The sequence below is a fragment of the Mus musculus genome, chromosome 7 (assembly GCF_000001635.26).
Source record: "Mus musculus strain C57BL/6J chromosome 7, GRCm38.p6 C57BL/6J".
In the NCBI taxonomy this organism is placed as follows: domain Eukaryota; kingdom Metazoa; phylum Chordata; class Mammalia; order Rodentia; family Muridae; genus Mus; species Mus musculus.
In genome coordinates this window covers 71,946,754-71,970,020 of record NC_000073.6, presented here as the reverse complement: position 1 = coordinate 71,970,020, position 23,267 = coordinate 71,946,754, and the positions used below count along the sequence as shown (strand labels likewise).

Below are 23,267 nucleotides of genomic sequence, written 5' to 3'. Positions count from 1 at the left end.
GAGCTGATTATATGGACTTATAAAGGCTGTATGTGCCAGAGCAAGAGTTCTGCAGAATAGTCAGGAAGAGAGGATAGACAGGAAAAGACTATAGGTGGATAAATATAAGTTCTTGTTGAATGGTGTAAATTTGTGTCAATATTTGTTCTTCCAGCTTGAAGCCATATTCCTGAAGCTGGGTCCTTCATCAACACTACATACATTTAGCCCAGAGATTCATAAACCTCCTGTAGGATCAATAGGCAAGGAGAAGCTGTGCTGAAGCAGCTGCTGGCTCACATCAGCAAGTCAGAGCACCAGGCAGGGAATATTGTGTGTGACGGTTCTCCACATCTAGTGATTAAATGATTTTCTTATTATTGTTATTGTCTTCCACATCTCTAATGAGTCACATGCTATATTTAATCCTAAAAGGAAACCCACGAGTCAAGTCTTGAAATTCTGGGAATATTGGTTCTGTCTTTATGGCCAGTATGGAAGACAGAAAAGATGTAAGAAAGCCTGGTCACCATGTATTTACCAAATTCTACCCACTGCTGTGAACTGCCTGCCTATAAAGCCAGAATGGAAAGAGTCAAAGGTTAGTGAGCAACTAGACTGCCTCTCCCATGTAAATATAATGTTTTACATAGCTCCAAGATACCAGCTAAGGAAGAACAGTCCACCCAAGGCTATTGGAATAGGTCGAACACCAGATGCTGTTGCTAAGAGACAAATGTGCAAAGACAGCTCTTTCAAGTGAAAACAATTCAACAAGATTTTCGGTTCTAGTTATCTGAACATAAGACCTGTGATTTCTCTTTCTAATTTGAGCCTGAGGTCTTCCTATGGAGTGTAGCCCTCAGCCCACATAACTGCCCTTTCAGGAGTGCCCTTAGTGGAGTTGAGGAGTTAGGTAAGACACAAGGAGGGTTTTAAACCAAAATACATCCAGCAGAAGAAAGCAACCACTTACAGATTCCAGAGAGGTCAGGGCTTCAGACAGGAGGACAGGATCTGGTAGCAAGTATCACCTGCAAAAAGCATCACCAACAAGTAGTGAGCAAGAGGTGTAGTGCCCCAGTTACCATGCCCTCAAACTGCTGATCCTAAAGAGTAGTGATGCACACAGATGTGTTGCTTTGAGTCAGTGGGAAGAACAAGCAGGTCCAGACCTACTCAACCACTGGAGGAGAAGGTTCAAATAGACATGAGGTGTTGGGCTATAACTCAAGTTCACGCATCTTAGGTCAGCCCTGGCAATAGGTGCAATGTAGCAACTCTATTAAACCAACTTATGAGAAAATTCCAGAAAAAAAAGGTGGAAAAGCTGTCTATTTAATCTGGATATTTGCAGAGAAAAGTCAATTCTGACAATCAAAGACTTGTGATTGTGCCTTTCTATATAACCCTTATCCTTCTCCAGATCTAGGTATAAACAATGGCATGGTGACTGATCGAGAGGCTGGGTGCAGCCTTGGGCAGCTGTCTCCACAGGCTCTTGCCTGTGCTCCTAGGAGCTGAATATTGGGCTCTCTTTTCCAACATAGGATGTTGTGTGTAGTGATCCCATATCTCCAGACTACAGGCCTCCGTGTTTGGACCTAACAAGGAAGAATGCATATCGTCCCAACTCTAGGACTTTAAACAATATGAAACATCTAGATATGCTTTTGTAAGGTCTGACGTTGAAAGGGAGCAAATGGGCTCATATGAACCTTTTAAGGCAAAAACATATTTACATAAGAATACAGTTAAAATCTGGGACAGGGGTACAGGGTCACCTTGGACTGAGATGTAATGGATATGACTGAATCTTCATGAGAATCTAAGTTTTCCTACAATCTGTACAACTCAATGGCAACTTAACTCATACCATAAACTTCTTGTTCAAAACGATGAACTTAAAATCCAATATATAACATATTGTGCAGCTAATCTCTCTGTTTACTTGTCTCAGAGAGACAAAGATGACAGAGTCTACTCCTTTATTATATTGTCTGTCATCAATCAATATATGTGTATATAAATACGAATGAATGTGTGGAAGTTAATGTATCCAAGAATAAAATATCATTGGGGCCCATACGCCATTGCCAGCTTGAATCTCATTTCTGATACTTGTATCTGAATACACTTGTTCAGTGGTGAATCCCATGTGTTTATTTGTTTTATTTGTTCTGGTTTTTCGTATCTTGTGTACAAGGCCCTAAATGTTAAAGCAGCACCCTCTCCCTGTGCGGAAGGTTTAAGTGAAGTAGCTGAGACTATGCAGCTCGCAAGTGAGGGCTGACCCAGGCTGGGAGCTCAGGCCCAGGGAGCTGCAGCTCCAGTACTTGAGACTCAGTCAGTCTCTGAAACGTAAAGTAGGACTTGGCTTAGACTTGAAACCAAACAGCCAGGTTCCTGAACAAAAATGAAGCTTTATGTGGGCATTATGGGAAAAAATTAGCATGTCTTGAGAGTATGCTGAGATTTTAGATAATAAAACAAATGGCAGTCCCAGGAAATGTGCTCATAAATAGAGTTACTGGTTAGGGTATACTGCTTTGTCGCACGGGACTCTTAGGGGAATGGAAGGGACACACTGACATTCACAAGTTCTGAATTTCGAGGTTTGGGAATGGGAAAGGTGAAGTGAAACTGTGAAGGTCTTAGCCAACCCATGAAGGACAATGGGCCAATATAAGAACTCCATAGGTAACAGAACATGGTATAGAGAAGAAGAGGGGTAGATGGGAAAGCAATTTGGAGTACATCCACTTGCCCAGACAGGAAATCTCACCTGTGGGACTCGTCCAACTCCATGTATAAGAAGGGGGCTAGATTGTGGAAAGGAAGATTAAAAGAAAAGGGGTATGTTCTTTTTTTAATCAAATAACACAATATTAATGCATATGAATTTGGTTTAAAAATATCTAGGGGAGAGAAACCATTTAAAAACTGTGCTTTTTCAAATAACCCCCAAATTAATATTAGGAATAATGGAAATGTGCAAATAGTCTGAATTTTAGCATTAATGAAATTAAATGGGAATTTGATTATGCTGTGTTGCAGCAACACATAATGTTCTCAAGCAGAACCTCTGCAAATCTGTTAATTCTGCCGGTGATTAGATATGTGCATTTCAACACATCTTGCTGCCCTTTGAATCTAGCACAATCAAGATGTTAGAATGTAAGTTATTTTCTGGTTATTAGGATGCATTTCAATCTTCATCTTTAATCAACTGAAGATTCACAAGATGGCTTTGATAAGCCTGTGGGGTGTGTGTGTGTGTGTGTGTGTGTGTGTGTGTGTGTGTGTGTGTGTGTGTGTATGTGTGCCACAGGCTGATGAGCTGTCACCCTTGTCTCCTGGACTTCGGGACGTGCCCTCTGGTATCAGGTAATAATACGGAGTTTCATTAATTGAAAAGTAAGGCAAGTATTGGAAGGCTGCTTGCTTCTCTAAGTCCTTTGTTTGGGGAGGAGGAGGGTCAGTGGAGAGGGTGGGGTGGTTCCTTGTGCTTGGCCCCTCCAGTCAGAGTCTGCAAGACAAGGGGGAGTCATGAAGCCCAGGGCAGGCAGCCAGTTGGTAGATGATAACGATAGCTGCACTCTGACCTGCAACGCTAAACTGTGGTCTGCACAGCTCAGTCTGGGAAGCTGTGTTCCAGAGAGAGAGAGGGAGAGAGAGAGAGAGAGAGAGAGAGAGAGAGAGAGAGAGAGAGAGAGAGAGAGAGAGAGAAAGAGAGGCGCTAGTTAGCTGTCAGGACACCACGCCATGGACTTGAGGCCAGGAAGACACAGGAGGGCATGGTCTCGATGAGTTGCTCTTCTAGCCCTCCCTCCAGTGGCTGCTCCAGGCACTCCAATGTGAGGGATGTGGGGAGTTCTCAGTCACTAGGAACCCATAACATCTCTGGGCCTTCCAGTAAGACTGAAGGAGGCTGTGGAGTTATGGGGTGCTTCCCTTCAGATCTTCACCGTTTCAGACCAGAGAAGTACAGCTTCTCTCAGAGTACTGCTCTGAGAATAAATATGTATTCCAGAGCTTAAGTTGTACACAGAGAGGAAGAAATACAAAGATAGAACAAAATACACACACACACACACACACACAGAGAGAGAGAGAGAGAAACAGAGAGAGAGAGACAGAGACAGAGACAGAGAGAGACAGAGAGACAATGAGAGAGTGAGACAGAGACTGAGAGATTCAGAAAGGCGGTAAGAAAAAGAACAAGTTTTTTTTTTTCAGGGATCTGAGTCAATGGTGAGTTGCAGAGATAGGAAGAAAAGACAGTCTTTTTTTTTTTTTTTTTTTTTTTTTGCTAAATGCTGCTAGAATATGAATGGAGCCCAGAGCAAACTGAGAGCAAATGGGCCACACACAGAGATGAAAAGAGAGCAGGAGAGGAGATAGAAACTACAGGAAGGGAGAGACAAACACAAACACAGCTATGGATACAATCAGAGTCACAGAGCAAGACACACAGAGAGGGACAGAGACAGAGCTAGATGGAGCTAGATCCAGATCCAGAGACACAGAAACACACACTCAGAGAGGAAGACGTACAAAGACAGAGCAAGACACACACACACACACACACACACACACACAGAGAGACAGAGAGACAGAGACAGACACACACACACACACATATATACACACGCACACAGACAGACAGACAAACAGACACACACAAACACACATACAGAGAGAGAGAGAGAGAGAGAGAGAGAGAGAGAGAGAGAGAGAGAGAGAAACAGACTGAGAGAATCAGAAAGGCAGAAAGGAAAGGAACAAGATAACAAACTGATACCCCAAAGGAGACAGGAAGACCAAATAACACAGAACACACACACACACACACACACACACAGACACACACACACACTGACCACAGAGCTATTGTGGGTGAGACTGCTTGGACTACAAGGTATCTTGGAAGCATGGGCTCACACAGTTTAACTGCTGAGGTTGATGGAAGGAAATGCAGCAGTCTGAAGCCCTCCCCCATGCTCTCCTAGAGTCTCCTGTAAGGACTGGGTTCCTTAGAGAGCCTTGAGAGAGCTAACAAGGGGTAGCTGGGAACAGAGATGGCGGTGTCAGTGACTTTTTGGTTGAGCTGAATCCTTCACAAGTGCCTCCTTTCTGTCTTTCCATCTAGTCCCAATCTTTCTCCCCACAGCTGACTTTCCCTCGGCTGTCCTGTGAACACTGCTCTGCCAGAGTTTTCCTTCACTGGCTCTAAAGTTCTACATACCCGTCGGCTTACAATGGGGTTATTTCCCAGGAAACCTATTAAAAGTTGAACATGGCATAAGCTGAAACTCTTTTCTGGTCAGGCAGGCAATGTTCCAAAAAACAGAGCCTGCCATCTCAGAGTGACACAGGGTACTGATACTTAATTCAGGGTTACCTGGCTGTTTGAGAACTGAGCCCACCCCATACTATGAGAGAAGGTTGCTAACCAAGAAACAGATCAAAATTCAAAGAGTGTTCTCCACTAAATAGACATCACTTTTGCATTAAAAAGGGAACAAGTAGTAGGTGCAAAGATTGCAAGACTTTGTGTTTTTGGAGACCCCTGCTATGTGCTAAGCCTTCCTAGGCAGAGCAAGTCAGGGCTTTTCCCTGCTTTAAAGCTGTGCTCTCTGGGGTCCTCAGCCTCATACAACATCAACAGCAGAGTTTTAAGAGATGGATGGTGGAGGCAGGTTTGTTAAAGGGAAGATGTCAGGGTGGTCAAGGAAGGGGATTCATATGGTATTAGCAGGCCTGGGCACTGAAGAATCCACCTTCCACTTACAAGCCGCTTGGCCAATACATTATTATATTCACCTCCCAAATGGTCACAATACTTGCACTGTACACCATGACCTAGTTCACATTTTAACTATCAGTAGTGCCAAGTACTGCAAGGCAGACATTGTATTCTTCTACCCTTCCCCTCAACTGACACCCAGCTACTAGAGAGGAAAATAGGTAAACTCAGCCATAGGTCAAAAGCATTTGCTTGTGGCTTGTTGAGAAGACAAGCGAAGACTCTGATGACTGATCCCCTCTTTTGGGGCATCCTGATACCTGTTTTGTGGATCAAATGCCCACACACTTCAAAGAACCCTGTGTCCTCTACCAGCGTTTGTAGGAAAGTTCCTTCTCTGTGAGATGCAGCTGAATTACGTGGAGAACAAGCCCTAGGAAATTGCAGTTCTGTGCCTAACCAAAGATACTACTACAAGAGCCACTGGGCTGCCTGCCTCCGGTGGGACATGCCAACAATGGCTCATATGTGACAGAGAAAGAGGCACTGTAAGCAAAAGGAACCCTTCCCTTCCTGGAGATATTGTCTTGCTCAAGATCCTGTCCCTTTCACTTAAGATCTGTTTAAACTTGGACATGAATGTCTTGGCTCGGCCTTGACACAGCTCATGTTCGACCTTTATCTGAAACGTGGGAAATCCCAGTTCAGTAGGTGGTGCTGTGTACCTTCCAGTCAGCCTCACACTGCACCCTGGCCTTGAACTAGGGCAGCCTCAGGGATGTAGAGATCACTTGTTATATTAAAGGAGACTTTAAATGTCACCACAACATCAAAGGACATGTGCTATTCTACTTAGAAGGTTTTTAGGTACACGCAGAGCCAAATAGGCTTTTTTTTCCATGCTCTTTTGGAACGAGTTATTTATATTACATAGGCATTATTTATGTGTTTGCTTATTCAGACCACAACTAAGGAAGCATCTGGATTTCTTTCTGATCTTCAGTTGCAAGGCATCAAGACAATATGTATATACACAATAAAATCTGATGTCTGCTACCTACAGTTTTCACTCTGCATTAATAAAGCATGTTAGTTAAGTACCGACCACACATTGGATGCTTGGCATTTGGGATGCATTATTGCCATAATCTTTTCAGAATTTTGTCAATTTTTTTGGCTGGGAAACAGAGGTTTTGAAATATTAAATGACTTACTGAATGTTGCGCTGCTCCACAGTGACTAAGCGGACTTTGAAACCAATGTGTTGACAGTAAGCTGAATTTCCTTTCTATTGCAATGAACTAGGGCCAGGGTTAGACAGTGGAACTGCTGATATATATAAAAAAAAATAAGGACTCATTCACTCTCACTGTGATAAGATATAAGAAGAGATGGGGCACCATGTAATTATTACAAGCAGAGAGTCCCAGAGCCTCTCTTACTGTCTCTGGACCCCATTGCTATGCTATGCTTAAATAGTTGTCTGACCATTCAACACTTCCTTTGTCTATTTGTATCTCAGTGTCTCAGTCTGTGACGTGAAGACAACAACAGCCAACAAACAATTTACAGAGATATTGTAGGAAGCAGCATCTACGGAGTGCGTGGAGTCCTCTTCAGCCGCACATAGGTTGGCATCAGAAATTTCTATTCCTGTACTAAAGCCATCACACAGAAAAGCTGTATGTGAGAAATCTCTTCCACGGGTACAGGTATAGGATAGGAAAGAGTCCAGACAGAAGAAGATTGCTGTCAACTCAAGTGACCCAGGCCTTTGTGGGACTAAAAGATTTTGACAACTAGAGGTCATAATTTCGATGGCCACATTTTTTACTTTCATTTTACATTACCTGGTCTGCTGACTCCTTTAGATTTCATCTTCCTTAACTCTTGCAAGAAGTTAATGACAGTTTTCTTACCAGTTTTACTTCATCCAGCTTTCTTTCTGCCTAAGATCCTTCCTTCCTTCCTTCCTTCCTTCCTTCCTTCCTTCCTTCCTTCCTTCCTTCCTTCCTTTCCTTCCTTCCTTCCTTCTTTCCTTCCTTCTTTCTTTCCTTCCTCCCTTCCTTCCTCCTTCCTTCCTTCCTTCCTCTCTTTCTTTCATTCTTTCTTCCTTCGATATTTATATTCGTTGATATTTTCTTGCTAATAAGTGTTAAAACAGGGATCATTCTCGAACAAAGCCTCTTATCCTCAAATATGCTTTCATAAGTCTTGAACTGAAACATCACTTACAAGAGGGCTTGAGGTGAAGGTGCCCTTTTGTTCCTCTCCACACTCTTGTTCAGAGCATAATGAGAAGACCACTGGGTACATGATGGTTAACGTTTGAGACAGGTAGGGCAAAGACCAGAAAGATGAGGGGGCCAGAACTTCATGGCGGGTGTGTCATTAAGCACAAGTTCGAACCTTTGGATGTGGGCTGATTCTGAATTAGGAACAACTGGGGATTTCCAGTTTGAAGGTCTTGTTGTTTGTTCTTGTTTTTGTGATATATTTACATGATACTTGAAAAGGAAGGTGGACTGACCTATAGCTTAGTCAGACTATATTTGAGAAATAGACTGTTTAGGTTCAAATCCCCCTAGGTTTCATTGTTGAAATTATAGAGTTATTTGGTTCTGTCTTAAAACAAAGCTGTTTGAGATTTGAGATGATGAAGAAAGGTGCCAGAGAAATGGGAAATGTTGACATGCCAATTGGTTGTCTTCAGCTCTCCATCTCCCCTCCTTCACTAATTCAGATGCATGTACCACCCAGGAACACATTTGGAAACTGTTGCCAGTCATTCATTCATGGTAGCATACCTTAGGGCTTTTTTATAGAGCCCAAAGAAAATTGTACTCTGAGTGTAGACTTTATGTTCAACTCAAGATCTTCTCATTATCCAGAAAGATCCACCTACAATACTTTTCCTTGAATACTTAGCTGCCTTCCCTCCTTCCTTCCCAATCATCCTGCAAAATACAGCAGAATGTACGGGCTTTCTGCTCCCCCCCCCCTTTTTTTTAATTTTTAAATCATTCTCAGTATTACCAGATTACAGGAGCTGGTCTGGTAAATGGCAGCAAACAGGGCTCCACTCCTCTTCCCTTTCAGCAAGTAAGTAGGAGAGGAGGGCTCTTAGTAACTGCCTTTGTGGTTTGTTTATTGTTTTAATGAGCCTTGGCAGTGTAATCACAGCACCATTATGACCTGGCCACGCCACAAGGAGAGGAAGTTCCCGGAATCCTCCTCCTCCTAACTCATCTTTTCATGTTGCTGGAAGCCTGTGCCTCTGGCCAGCATGCTCCACAAGCTTCCGGAGTTCAACGGGTCTTTGTTCTTATCAGTGATGCCCTCCTATCCCCTATCCCTCCCTCTTCTCTTCCTTCTTCCTCTAGACTTTGAGGCTTCAAGTATCAAGCTGAGATGGGGGCGTGGTGGTGGGGGAGAGGGAGGAGCAGAGTGAATAACATTTCTTAAGCCGGAACTATCCAGGAAAGGAACGCTGGCCAGGAAAGGGCGGGTGGCAGGCCGCTGGGATAACAGCCTCCCACGGCTTTTTTCCTCCTGCCTTTGTCAGTTGTAGATAGAAACTGATACATTTCACATGGTTTTCTCTGGAGACCACAGTTATTAAGAAAGTGCCAATAGTATATTTAACTGGACTAGCATAGAGTGGGGAAGTGTGTGTGTGTGTGTGTGTGTGTGTGTGTGTGTGTGTGTGTGTGTGTGTTGGTGAAACTGTGCTGTGGGGTTTTGTGCACTTTGGGAGAAATTTATCCTTTGAATTAGAAGAATGAGGCAGCCAGCCAGACTGTTCCCGAATAGAGATGAAAATTTAAGAGTGACAGGCTTGCCATCCTGTCTGCTGCACTACCAGGACATCACACATGAACACAGCACTATTTGATGTCACCCAGAGGTTCTGGTTTGATTGGGCAGCTCAGTGGAGTCCCAAATAAAATGGACTTTGCCATTCTATGAACTTGAACATAAATTGTAATCTCAACATTCTCTAGTAGTGTTGCATATAGGACTCATTTTCTTCTGGCAGAAAAGAGGGGGATAATAACAATAATTTTGTGCTGATTTAAAAAAGGTAATGTAGGTAGAATACCTGTCACTCACATTGGAAATAAAGAGACCCTCTCTCAAAGCAGGTAGAGAGGCAAGGGCCAACTTTGGTTATTGCTCTCTAACCTTCACATCCTCTATTAGGCATGCATGCGACCTCATACCCACAAACCTGCACATACACAAATGCAACACACACACACACACACACACACACACACACACACACACACACACACACACCACATGTAGAATACCCAGTACATAGTATTTTAGGAGCTTTATCAATATCAGCTATATCTCTGATTCTCTTCCATCTTTCTCCTTTCCTCCTTAATCTTCCTTGAACTCAAATAAGTCTAGAAACTATGGAGAATAAGTCTGCTTCTGAGCCTTACCATGAAGAAGTCCCAGCCCAATGGGATTCAGCACAGAGTTGAAACTAATGTGTCAAAGCTCCTCCTACATTATCAAGAAGAGGAGCCAGATGCACACTAGTGGTTGATTCTTTGATCATTTCTCAATCCCCAGAGTTGCACTCAAACTCAGTTTCCTTCCATGAAACAGTGGGTGAGTCTTCAGGGGTCAGCCAGCCAGTTATTTCTTCATAATCTTGAGAGTTAGAAAGCAAAAAAGAAACCCGTGTCACTAATCACAAAGGAATCCTTTTGTCTGTATTCTCTCAGTAGAATTTTTTAGAAGGAAATACAGAAGGATTGCTTTAAAATAAACAGATTAAAAATTAAATGGAGAGGAAATTTTGTTCATTTTCTTTTGGTAAATATTTCTTATGCACCCCTCATGCTTCAGGTATGGGTATTGTAATAGGACAGCAAATCAACCAGAGACCCTTTTCCCATGTCAATGGTGACTCAATAATATCCAGAAACTTCTTTGGAACTTCCTCCTGAAATTCCCCTACAGTTTTGGCTGGCACTGGGACAATTTGATTAAAATGATGTGACCCTGCGTCAGTTTTCTAGGACTTCGGTAACAAAATCCCACTGACCAGGGGACTTACTGCAAATAGGTCATCTTCTCATTCCAAGATACGATCCAAGTGTTTCTTCTTCATCATGAGGACTGTGTGTCATCATCTTTTCGATGTCTCCCCAGTGGGTTTAGTATCATTCCAATTTCCATCTCTGGATGAGTGTGGTATCTTCTCATATAGCCTTGTAATGTCCTCAAGGTCTTCACCTCTCTGTTAGTGTCTACTGCCGGTCTATACAGCAACACCAGTCGTACTGGATTTTAGTCCACCCTGCAGCTATATCTGAACTTGACTTTCTTTACTAAGACTCCAGTTCAAATCCAGTGATATTCTAAGTGTTGATCTTTGAGGTCCCAGTGAAGTTTAGAAAACAAGATTCATTTCACAGCTATTAATGTTTGTTTAGTCCCAAATCTAAACAGATCAGACTTCTACTTTTCTTGGGACAGGGGCATTTAGAAACAAGCCACCATTGTGAGGAAAAATTGGTATTTTGGAGAGGCCATTTGGCAAGGAACTGCAGTGACACTCTCTTAACCAATAGACCTGACTTCCTTTCTCAGAGGCCACGTGACTACCATGTGAGTGCTCCATCTTGCAAATGGACCTTGAATGCTTCCCAGTGGAGTTGACTGAACTCATTTCTATAGAGCAGATATGTGCTGTTACTGACGATTCCAACCCAAACTGCATTGTTATAAGCAAAGGTACCTACTGTTTTAAGCTACCTAGGCATGGGCAACCTTAACAATATCCCTGAGGGCAGTCACAAAGCAAGTAGTTTCCTTTGAAAAGTGTGAGAAGGGAGAATCCCCAGGTCTTAGGAAGCAATGAACAGGACGTCCAGAATGCTGCTTTTCCAGGCTGTTTCCTTACTGAGTAAATGTCATCCTGATGGCTCAATCCATGATGCTTTACCAGTTTGACACTCCAAGCAAAGGTATTTATCTTTGCCTAGCTGACTCTGAAACAGGCCGCTCCTTTGAAAACACCTTCATTCTCTTTGCATGTGCACTTCCCTTTTCGGAAGCAGGAAGGGTGGGGACCATGTAAGTGGGTGATGACAGCACCTATCCAAAGTGAACTCCATTTACCTTCAGCTCCTTCATAATGGCACAGAAAATGGAGCATACAAATATTCCATGGAAGGCTAAGTGCTCTGTACTAAGTGTGGAGGAAGCAATGAAGCGAGGGACCCCATGTGTTCAAGAGGGGCTTCACGGGCCAACAGTGTTCCTTTGCCTTGTCTCCTCTCAGTACTGTTCAACTAAAGCTATTGGATGCAACACTATCGATAAAACAAGTAATGTTAAAGGGGAGTTGCACAGGAGGCAAGCAAGGTGGTCTCTTCTGATAGGGTTCCCTTTTAAAACAGGTAATGTAGAGAGCAGCAAACTCATACCAGTATTAGAACAAGACTGTCTTGTCTACAAATAAACCAAAAGAGATTGTTTACATTCTGAGTAAGTGCCGAAGAATGGGTTGAAATGGACAGAGTTAACATCTAGGCACCTTTATTGCTCAGTAGCAACTTTATAGTGTTGGGTGGTGATGTCAGGTGTGCTTGGTTCAAGGTTACCGAGTACAAGGTTGGGGCACCTTATGAGTTTTGAACCTTGTGTTCTTGGTTTGTCACAACTGATATTACTTTACATATGCCAGCCACTGTTGTGGGCATGGAGGACACTATGCAAAAATTCTGTTAATGTGGCACATTGATTCAGGAAAGAAAGAGCCACCAGAAACAAATCATGCAACACAATTTTGAATTAGAATAAGGCGATGAAGTACCAGGTTAAAGCTGTCAACCCTTTCATTCGAAGACCTTTTGTTCAAAACCTGATATTTCTTTCTGACTTACAGAATAAGGTCCAAATGTCTTTTCATGGCATTTAAGATCCTGCACAGTCTAGTTCCTATTATATTTCCCAAATTATATTTCTTTCTGCTTTCCTCATTCTGCAGTCTTGTACGCTTTGGTCTTACATGGGGTTGGGGAGAACAGCTCTGGAGTCTGAGTGCTCAAGTTCATATCTGTGTCATTTCAGCCATTAGCTATATGTACAACCTTGGGAAAGTTACCGAATCCCTCAAGGTCTCAGCACGGACTTCTTCAGTAGCTGGCTAGAATCCCACTGCCTTTAACCCAAATGACTAAAATTGAGGTAAGATTATGGATGTGGGACAACAGAATCCATAGGAAAACAAGCTCTATAGGTTACTTGCTGGTGTTATTACACTTTATATGTGAATGGATGTTTTATAGACACACACATACACAATTTGATACTGGCTCTATTTTAATTTCGAGTACAATTGTTTTCATGCCATGTAGGAAGACTCAGTCGATGTCTGTATTATAGGTACAGTTGATAGATGCTGAATAAAGTGTACTCAACCTGCTGGCATGCCTTGCAGAGGATGGAGAAGACCCAGAACAGGAAGAAATGCTGTTTCAGGGTGCCCCAAAGAGGTAATTAGGATGCTGTCAGTTGAAAGTGGTGAAGAAGTGCACTCTAGGTTAAAGAACTGCATTTGGGAGCCCTATCAAGGGACACCATGTGTGCCAGTTGGCAGTGGGAGAATTCAGAGGCAGAGAGATGTGTAGATTGCCATGCTTGCAGCCTGGGCAGGAGCTGTTCCCAGCCCCCTGGAAACCATGGTGAGCCTTTTATTATTTAAATTTCATTCCAGTAGGGGCAGGAAAAAGGACAAAATACTGAAAATAAAAGTTAATTAAAAAATAAAATCAAGCGAAATGTGTCTCCGAGGCCACCTCTGTTACAGAGGCCACCTGTCATTAAGCATTCTCATGTCTATAAACCTGAGATTGGAAGCCAATTGACACTTCTGTTGTTTAATTTTTAATGCCTCCTGTCTGGTCTCTGCCTCAGCTATTGTACATGAAGGCTATCCTGTGGATATATTCCTGGGACAGAGCAATGAGAATCTTGAGTCGGCTAGCACCCACAGAGGAAGCCTACAGCTAGTTACAACTCCCAGCTCTCTGGGGAACTGCTTCTCGCAATGGTACAGATGGGTCCCTTCACAGTTGATGAGTTTGTGCCAGAGGGAGAAAGGATGTATCCAGAAGAAAAGGGATCTAAAGGACAGATCTTCATCAGCAGGGCCTCTGCTTATCCATGTTCTTCAGCTCTCTATTTGCAAGGCTTCATCATTCAATATAAATGTGTTGGACATCTGCGATGTGCCACACATCCCTTTAAGTATGCAGTCTAAAGTCATGATATCACATTAAAACACTTTTCGTCCGCCCCAGGCACTGTCATAAGAGAAAGAAGAAAATAAATAATTTAGTAATTGGATGATAGGCCAGCTTAAACAGTAGTACTATAAATGTAGATATAGGTATCTATCTATCTATATCTGTTTCTATCTCTAACTCTACCTATATCTACACAGATCTATCTATATCTATATCATCTATATCTATATCTATCTATGTATATATCTATATATCCATATAATGGTAGCATGGTGCCCTGGGAAAGACAAAGATTTTTCTGATGGTTAAACAGTAAGTTGAATGGTGGAAAAAATTCAGGACTACCCAAATCACAGAGTGTGGTGCTTCTGGAGGGGAGTTGGGAGCTGTCAGTAGGTGGGAAGGCCCTGGGCTAGACAAAAGCATGGCTTCTTTGAGAAACAGAGATGACACTATGTTTCCATGTGTGAATACATGTATGTGATAGATAGTCAGAAAAGACTTTAGAGCTTGGGGAATGGAGCAAGCTTCAGCCCACAGATTAGATCTCAGACCATGGATCAGAGCATGTACTATGATACCAGTCTCATTCTGGCAAAAACAAAGGAAATGTGGGAGGTTGTGAGGTTAAATGCAGTGAAGGAATTGACCTCTAGGCACTCCCCAGAAGAAGCCTATGTGACTCCTGACTCCATTAAAGACCTAGAGAATGGAACTTTCCTGCTGCCACTGTTTTCCTTCCTTTTGCTCTTTCCCTTCATAAAACACCCTGTAATCTCTGTCATGTTCACTCTGTCTATATCTCTAGCTTCGATACTAAATTCTAACCTCCTCACTCAAACTCATCCACTGAAAATTTAAGATATCCAGGGTGTGTCCTCTGTTAAACCAACTCAACATAGATGAGCAAAAATTTTACACAAAAATGCTGTCAGCATGAGGCTACCCACATGCCTGCTGGCCTGAAAACCAGTATTTCACCTTTTTTGTCTCTCTATATATATAGGGAATCCTACCTCCCCAGCTCTCAACCCTGAAACGGGTCTTCAGAGCCCTTGGATACCACTTTTATCCATGTTTAGGTAACCTTCTTCATCACCCTAGCTAGCTAGGTACAGGAAGAATTCTTTCTTCTTGTAGAAGGAGACCCAGGCCTGGCATAGGGTCATCCTACAAAGGATGCAGCAAGGCAAAGAACATGCTAATGTAGGATAGCTCCATGCAAATATCTGAGCAGGACTGGAAGTTGGACAAATAATTTCTAGTCATTCTTCTCTCCTTCCAGCTTTGGACAGCTGTGGACTGCATAATGTTCTAGTTTCCTTAAGTTTGCCTCTCTCAGACCCACCCACCCACAATAATAACCCATATTCTTTCTTCTCTTGCATTGTGAACAAAGTTAAAACTATTGGAGGGGTAAAGAAATAAACAAAATCAAGAGTACATTTATGAAGTGAGGCCAGCAAAATGTACTGTGTTGTAGCTTCTATCTTGAGAGTCATAAATAGCAGCTAGTGTGTAGAATCTCATTTGGGGGAGGGGGGAGCTTTAATTTTGTTGTCCTAGAATGTTGATAATGTAGAAATGAACCCAAGGCTACATCAGTGAGGGAAGCAATTTCAAAGGGGACCAGAAGGAGATTAATGGACCTTCTTGTGCCTGCCCTAATTAAGACATTTGTTAGTATGTTTTAATAGCTTTAAAGTACCTTGCACTCTCAGAATTTGGTATACAGGCTGTTTTTATGTGCAGAGAAAGGAAGCTTTCTGTTCCAAATTACACAGTGTAACATTTTTAGGGCAGGTGTGATCTTTTGTCTTCTTAATTTTCTGTGCTTGTAATGCCATCTCTTTGAGCAGTGTTGTAACTGGGACCCAGGGGGATTTCTGGTGTCTACTCAGATTAGATGAGCGGTGAAGTAAGGAGAGGACTCTCAAGGAGAGCTCATTGGCTGTCACATAATGAGCTTTTGATAGTTTAGGGGTGATCCTTGGTCGAGAATCCTCAAGGCCTCTCAGAAGCTTGTGGACTGACTCTGAGTTTGGCAGAATCAGTCATACTACACATATCTTCTCATTTACTTCTCAAATTTCATCTCCCCCATAGGCATGATCATCATCCTGGAGGGATTTCTAGTTTTTCTTTTAAATCTCTCATTTCCTTGTAGTTGTATTTTCTTCCTCTCTTCAACTGTTTCAAGTATTGGGGCCACTATTTCCATGGTCATGGTAACACAACGCAACTTACCACCCTGCAGGCAATGCATGACCTAATTGCAGCTGATGGAATCTCCGGTGCCAGAAGATCTCCCCATTAGACCCACATGGATCCTTGACCTATAGAAATGAATGCTATTTTTTAAATCTACTGTGTTTTAGGGTAATTTGAAGTAATTAATCACTTGCATTTGAGACTGTAAAGTCTATAGGATGAGAGGTAGGGTTATGTCCCTGCTCTAAAGTGGTAAGGATCATACCAGCACAGGAGGGACTGCAGCTGTCTAACATCTGAGAGTCTTGCTATTCTTATACATAATGTAAAGCTCAGATCTCAATCCACTTTGACTCTGGATGAAGAATTGTCTTGAGTTTAAGAACAGTCAAACTTGCCTAGAGTTTATGAAAACCTGGTAATTGAGAATTCTAAAGAACTTCACTTTTTCCCATTACTACTTTTTTTACTGTACATCTCTCATACAGTACATCCCAACCACAGATTTCCCTCTCCCTACTCCTTCCCTCTCCCCCAGATCCACCCTCACTCCATTTTCTCTTCAGGAAGTAGCAGGCCTCTAAGAGACTACCACCAAACAGGATGAAACAAGATATAATAAGGCAAAAGTTTTTCTACTGAGGCTGGCTCAAGCAACCCAATAGGCGGAAGAAAATCTTGAGAGCAGGCAAAAGAGTCAGAGGCACCCCTGCTTCCACTGTTAGGAGTCCCACAAAAGCACCAACAGCCACAGTATACATGCATAGGACCTGCTACAACCCATGCAGGCTCTGATTGCTGCAAGGACTCCATCTGAAGAGATTGCTTTATGCTCTATCATAAGCCTGTTAGCTTATTGAAAACAGAGGACCCAGAAGAGGACTAAAGATGACATAAGTGGTACTCAGGCCAAATGACTACTGTGAAGGAAAAAGTTTCACAAGAAACAGCCAGATATGAGCTTTCATATCAGACTTTGTAAGAACAAAACTAAACTATTTTCTTTTTTGCGTTTGGTCCTTGAGTTACTGGTGGTGCTTTCTATACAACTAACGTAAAAATGGAGCAAAAACAGTATTTTTCTCTATTTTTATTTGTTCTACACTTCTAATATTTTAGTAACAGTTTGCATTTGTCCCATGAAATAATTTCCTTAATGCTATTTTACTTGGAGTAACATTTATTTATTTTCTGTCATTTATTTGTTGCCAAAAAATGGGCTTATATATTTTTTATTAGATATTTTCTTTATTTACATTTCAAATGTTATCCCCTTTCCTAGTTTCCCCTCCAAAAATCCCCTATCCTCTTCCCCCTCCCCATGCTGCTGCTCCCCAACCCACTCACTCCTGCTTCCTGGCCCAAGCATTTCCCCATACTGGGGCACAGAACCATCACAGGACCAAGGACCTCTCCTCTCATTGATGACTGACTAGGCCATGCTCTACTACATATGAAAGTATAGCCATGAGTCCCTCTGTGTATTCTCTTTGATTGGTGGTTTAGTCCCAGGGAGCTCTGGGGGTACTGGTTAGTTCATATTGTTGTTCCTCCTAGGGGGCTACAAACCCCTTCAGCACCTTGGGTACTTTCTCTAGCTCCTTCATTGGGGACCCTATGCTCCATCTAATGGATGGCTGTGTGCATCCACTTCTGTATTAGTCAGGCAATGGCAGAGCCTTTCAGGAGCCAGCTATATCAGGCTCCTGTCAGCAAGCTCTTATTGGCATCTGCAACTGTTGGTGTCTGGGTTTGGTGGTTGTTTATGGCATAGATCCCCAGGTGGGGCAGTTTCTGGATGAACATTCCTTCAGTCTCTGCTAGAAACTTTGTCTCTGTAACTCCTTCCATGGGTATTTTGTTCCCCCCTTCTAAGAAGGATCTATGTATCCACACTTTGGTCTTCCTTCTTCTTGAGTTTCATGTGTTTTGCAAATTGTATCTTGGGTATTCTGAGCTTCTGGGCTAATATCCACTTATCAGTGAGTGCATATCATGTGTGTTCTTTTGTGATTGGGTTACCTCACTCAGGATGATATCCTTCAGATCCATCCATTTGTCTAAGAATTTCAGGAATTCATTGTTTTTAATAGCTGAATAGTACTGCATTATGTAAATGTACCATATTTTCTGTATTTATTCATCTGTTGAGGGACATCTGGATCCTTTCCAGCTTCTTGCTATTATAAATAAGGCTGCTATGGACATAGTGAAGCATGTGTCCTTATTACAAGTTGGAGCATCTTCTGGGTGTATGTGCAGGAGTGGTATTGCTGATCTTCCAGTAGAACTATGTCCAGTTTTCTGAGGAACCTCCAAACTGATTTCCAGAGTGGTTATACAAGCTTGCAATCCCACCAGCAATGGAGGAGTGTTCCTCTTTCTCCACATCCTTGCCAGCATCTGCTGTCACCTGAGTTTTTGATCTTAGCCATTCTGACTGGCGTGAGGTGGAATCTCTGGGTTTTTTTGATTTGCATTTCCCTGATGACTAAGGCTGTTCAACATTTTTTTAGATGCTTCTCATCCATTAGGAATTCTTTAGTTGAGAGTTCTTAGTTTAGCTCTGTACCCCATTTTTAATAGGGTTATTTGGTTTTCTGGGGTCCACCTTCTTGATTTACATATATATTAACATATATGTAAATATATATATTGGATATTAGCCCCCTAACAGATTTAGGATTGGTAAAGATCTTTTCCCAATCTGTTGGTTGCTGTTTTGTCTTATTGACAGTGTCCTTTGCCTTACAGAAGCTTTGCAATTTTATGAGGTCCCATTTGTGGATTCTTTTTGTTTGCTTGTTTGTTTGTTTTTTTTAAGATTGGGTTTCTCTGTGTAGCCCTGGCTGTCCTGGAACTCACTCGGTAGACCAGGTTGGGCTTGAACTCAGAAATCTGCCTGCCTCTGCTTCCCAAGTGCTGGGATTAAAGGCTTTTGCCAGCACTGCCCAGCCCATTTGTTGATTCTTTCTTTTACAGCACAAGCCATTGCTGTTCTGTTCAGGAATGTTTCCCCTGTGCCTATATCTTCAAGGCTCTTCCCCACTTTCTCCTCTATAAGTATCAGTGCCTCTGGTTTTTATGTGGAATTCCTTGATCCACTTACACTTGAGCTTTGTACAAGGAGGTAAGTATGGATCAATTTTTGTTCTTCTACATGCCAGTTGAGCCAGCACCATTTGTTAAAAAAGTTGTCTTCTTTCTACTGGATTATTTTAGCTCCTTTTTCAAAGATCAAGTGACCATAGGTGTGTGGGTTTATTTCTGGGTCTTCCAACTATTCCATTGACCTACCTGTCTGCCATTGTACCAGTACTATGCAGTTTTTATCACAATTGCTCTCTAGTACAGCTTGAGGTCGGGTATGGTGATTCTACCAGAGGTTCTTTTATTGTTGAGAATAGTTTTTGCTATCATAGGTATTTGCTATTCCAGATGAATTTGTAAATTGCCCTTTCTAACTCTGTGAAGAATTGAGTTGGAATTTTGATGGGGTTGTATTGAATCTGTAGATTGCTTTCGGCAAGATAGCCATTTTTACTATAGTAATCCTGCCAATCCATGAACATGGGAGATCTTTCCATCTTCTGAGATCTTCTTTGATTTCTTTCTTCAGAGACTTGAAGTTCTTATTATGTAGATCTTTCACTTCCTTAGTTAGAGTCACACGAAGTTATTTTATTTGTGAAGGGTGTAGTTTCCCTAATTTCTTTCTCTGCCTGTTTATCCTATGTGTAGAGAAAGGCCACTGATTTGTTTGAGTTAATTTTATATCCAGCTACTTCACTGAAGTTGTTTATCAGGTTTAAGAGTTCTCTGGTGGAATTTTTAGGGTCACTAATATATACTATTGTATTATCTGCAAATGGTGATATTTTGACTTCCTCCTTTCCAATTTGCATCCCTTTGATCTCCTTTTCTTGTTGAATTGCTCTGGCTAGGACTTCAAATACTATATTGAATAGATAAAAATTGGGCTTATATTGAGGGTTGTTTTTCTGGTCAAAAAGAGGAAAATGAATTAAAATGCAATGGAATAATAGAAATATACAGTTGATACAGAGACCACTAGACAGTCGTCCTCAGTACTGAGAACCTTCTGTGTTGTATTTATTCAGCATCTGTTGCATTGTAGAGGTTGAAAGCATCCCAGTTTTGGAGTTAAAACTTGACTCACAGGGATTTGCTGCACACAGAATATATAAGAAGTGCTCGCATAGAAGTGAAACGTATTTAGCTTTTCAGAATTTCTTCAGTGAGACTTTGGTGGTTGGAGATAGTAAAAACAGCACCACAGTATAGGTTGGAAGTCTTTTTTAGTCAAAAGGGAAGACTCTTCCCATGCAGGGAAGGCTAGCTGCATGGTGGATTAGGCAAGTGGTGTTGGAGCCCTTTCTGAAGGCAATAAACATGATGTTAATGGGTAGAAATTAGTTATCAGAGAGAAGTCTCTATGTCCATCTGCTTGGTGTCTAGTATCTTGTTCCTTCCGCCTGTATTCCACCAGCAATCTACATTGTTAGGTATTCAATGCTCATTCCTCCCATCTGTGTCAGGAGCTCTGTGCTTTAATGTTTTCATCAACTGAGTCACCATGTCATTTCTGTGTAAGGTTAACTTTGAATTGGAGCCGTGGTTCCTACCTTCCTAAAGCTGCTACTACTGTTTAATATAGCTCCTCATGCTGTACTGACCACCACCCGCAGCCATAAAACTACCTCCTTTGCTACTTTATAACAGTAATTTGCTACTGTTGTGAATCATAATGTAAATATTTTGGGGGCTAGAGGTTTGTCAAAGGGGTCATGACCCACAAGTTGAGAACTGTTAAATTATAGCTATAATGACTTGTTTTAATTTTACCATATGGAAAATATCTAACAGGGACAAATATTTCTATAGAGTTTAGAATACAACACCTTTTTTATTCCCTTTTTGGGAAGATTTTTGAGACACGAGCAGTCTTGGTAAGAAAGCTAGTCATTCATTTGGAAGCAGGATACTTTTCCTGTGTGCATGGCTGCTACTCATCTGCTTTTCCTCCTAACTTTCAGGGAGGAGGGGGCCAGGTCATTTCTTGCCTTGTTGGTAGAAACTTCAGGATAGTTTGCAAAGTTTGGCAGGGGTCACTTGTAGCACATGGGGTATGGGGTTGAAGGTGGCTGTTTGGCCATCAGTGGGAATAGGAGATTCATGGCATTGGTGAGAGTTAACCTCCGTCATCCTCAGCGATAGGAGACTGGGATGTGTCAGGAAGTACCTCTGTTTCAGCTGGTTCTCTTGGGCCTGCTAATCTTAGCAGCCTGAATGGAATAAGGGGACCTTTAATAGTGACTCTTCACTCACTTCAAACTTTAACCATTATGGAGTTTAATATTAATTTTGCTTCATAAAATATTTATATTAAAATGCTACGTGTATTAATTGCTAACTTTCAACATTTTCCATGTCCCTTCAGTTCTGTGCTTCAGTTACTCCTGACCCTTTCTCTCCCCTTGCCTTCCCAAATTCAATATGGCCACGACCCACATTCAGTCTTTCTTTATGGGAAGAGGAAGAGCTAAAACCCCGAGGACGAAGGTCAGTTGCTTGTGAAGCCTTTTGCCAGCAGGCAGATACCTTAAACTCTTACATTTGTGTAGAGCACACTTAGTGGCCCACACCACAGTCCTAAAATTTGAAGGCTAGGCATTCACTGGAGGGAGGGTATATCCTTCACATGTCCTAGCTACATAGCTGTTCAAGAGAGCTGGAAGAAAATCTGAAAGCACTGCTTTTATCAGCGAGCAAGGTTAGGTTCTCCACCTTCCCAAGCTTCATGTCTGTTCACAGAGAGCTGGCCTAGCTCTCGGGAGCTCCATGAGACTAAATAGAGGAAGTATTCAAAGACAAACAGCAGAACTACACATTATAAGCCATGTGGTTGCATGATGTCTTTTAGACTTTATAAGAAGGAAACTATGGAAAAGATAGTTCTGTCCTCTCTTCCTAGAATGTCATGTCTGGGAACATGGCCTTCATAAGTTCTGCCAAACTCATGACTCTAACTTCTTGTTTTAAATCTCAGTTTACTCACCTGTAACATGGGACCTCAGAGGGGATATGCAAGCATTCAAGACTCTGTCAGCTTAGCATTTCTGGAAACTATCATCCATAAAGGTAAATTATAAAGTGACTTTAGCTTCATAAAGGGTTCTGTGGGATAATCCATGCATAGCACTCCACTGCATACAGAGTGCATACGTACCATTAAATTATAAGATTTTTGCATGCTCAACAACTTTGCCGTTACTGCAACTGAATGACACTATCCATGAAAAAAGAACTCTTCCTTGGGTGTGTTACCTTCCGTCCTTCAGTCAGTCATTTTAGCAGTGGCTTAAGAAAAAAAAAGGTTTGGGGAGAGGGACTCAGTGAGGACCTGAGTACAAATTGCCAGCACTGATTTAAAGAAAAAAGTTAGGCATGATGGAGCACACCTGAAACCACCATGTCTGTGTGAGAAGATGAAAATAGGAGAACTGCTGGGACTTAGCGGCTCCAGCCAAGATCCTGGTTCAGAGATAGACTCTGACTCAGGGAAATAAACAGAGTGAAAGAGCAGGATATTGGACTCAGTATGTACACAGGGGGATGTATCTGCACAAACTGGCCAATACATATATATCATAAACATTCATGCATGCATACACATACACACATATACATATATAAACATACATACATATATACATAAACACACTAAAATAATTAGCTAAATTAAATGGTATGGTTGGCTTAAACATCATGGAAGTGATATTCCTGAAAAGACTGCAGGCTTGTGTAGACATGGGAATCCTGGCCTAGCCCGAGAATATTTGTGTATGCCAGGGTCTAGGGAAGGCTGCTTATGCTTAATTCAGGCTCAGCAAGACATAGTCACCCAGGAAGTGAAGCGTCCTTATGATCAAGTAACAGGCTGGGATGGCCAGACAGATTCTGGTGTGACATGCCAACTCTGACTGAATTCGAGTGGCTTGTAGGCACAGTATTTTGAGAAGCATCCT

General features: G+C 42.0%; 2 long non-coding RNA genes across 2 annotated transcripts in view; one reads left to right on the top strand and one right to left on the bottom strand.

The window, feature by feature from the left end:
- 1700011C11Rik (RIKEN cDNA 1700011C11 gene) overlaps window positions 1-8,846 on the bottom strand; it is a 66,143-nt gene extending 57,297 nt beyond the window's left edge. Inside the window, exons 1-2 of the long non-coding RNA NR_126462.1 lie at window positions 8,765-8,846; window positions 956-1,013 (exon numbers count right to left, since the gene is read on the bottom strand). This is a non-coding gene — a long non-coding RNA (RIKEN cDNA 1700011C11 gene). The remainder of the gene's footprint in view (window positions 1-955; window positions 1,014-8,764) is intronic.
- Window positions 8,003-22,494, top strand: Gm36633 (predicted gene, 36633). Its single transcript, NR_126483.1, has 5 exons — window positions 8,003-8,065; window positions 11,345-11,488; window positions 12,830-12,946; window positions 13,145-13,254; window positions 22,289-22,494. It is a non-coding gene; the product is annotated as a predicted gene, 36633 (long non-coding RNA).
- Window positions 22,495-23,267: the final 773 nt, after the last annotated feature.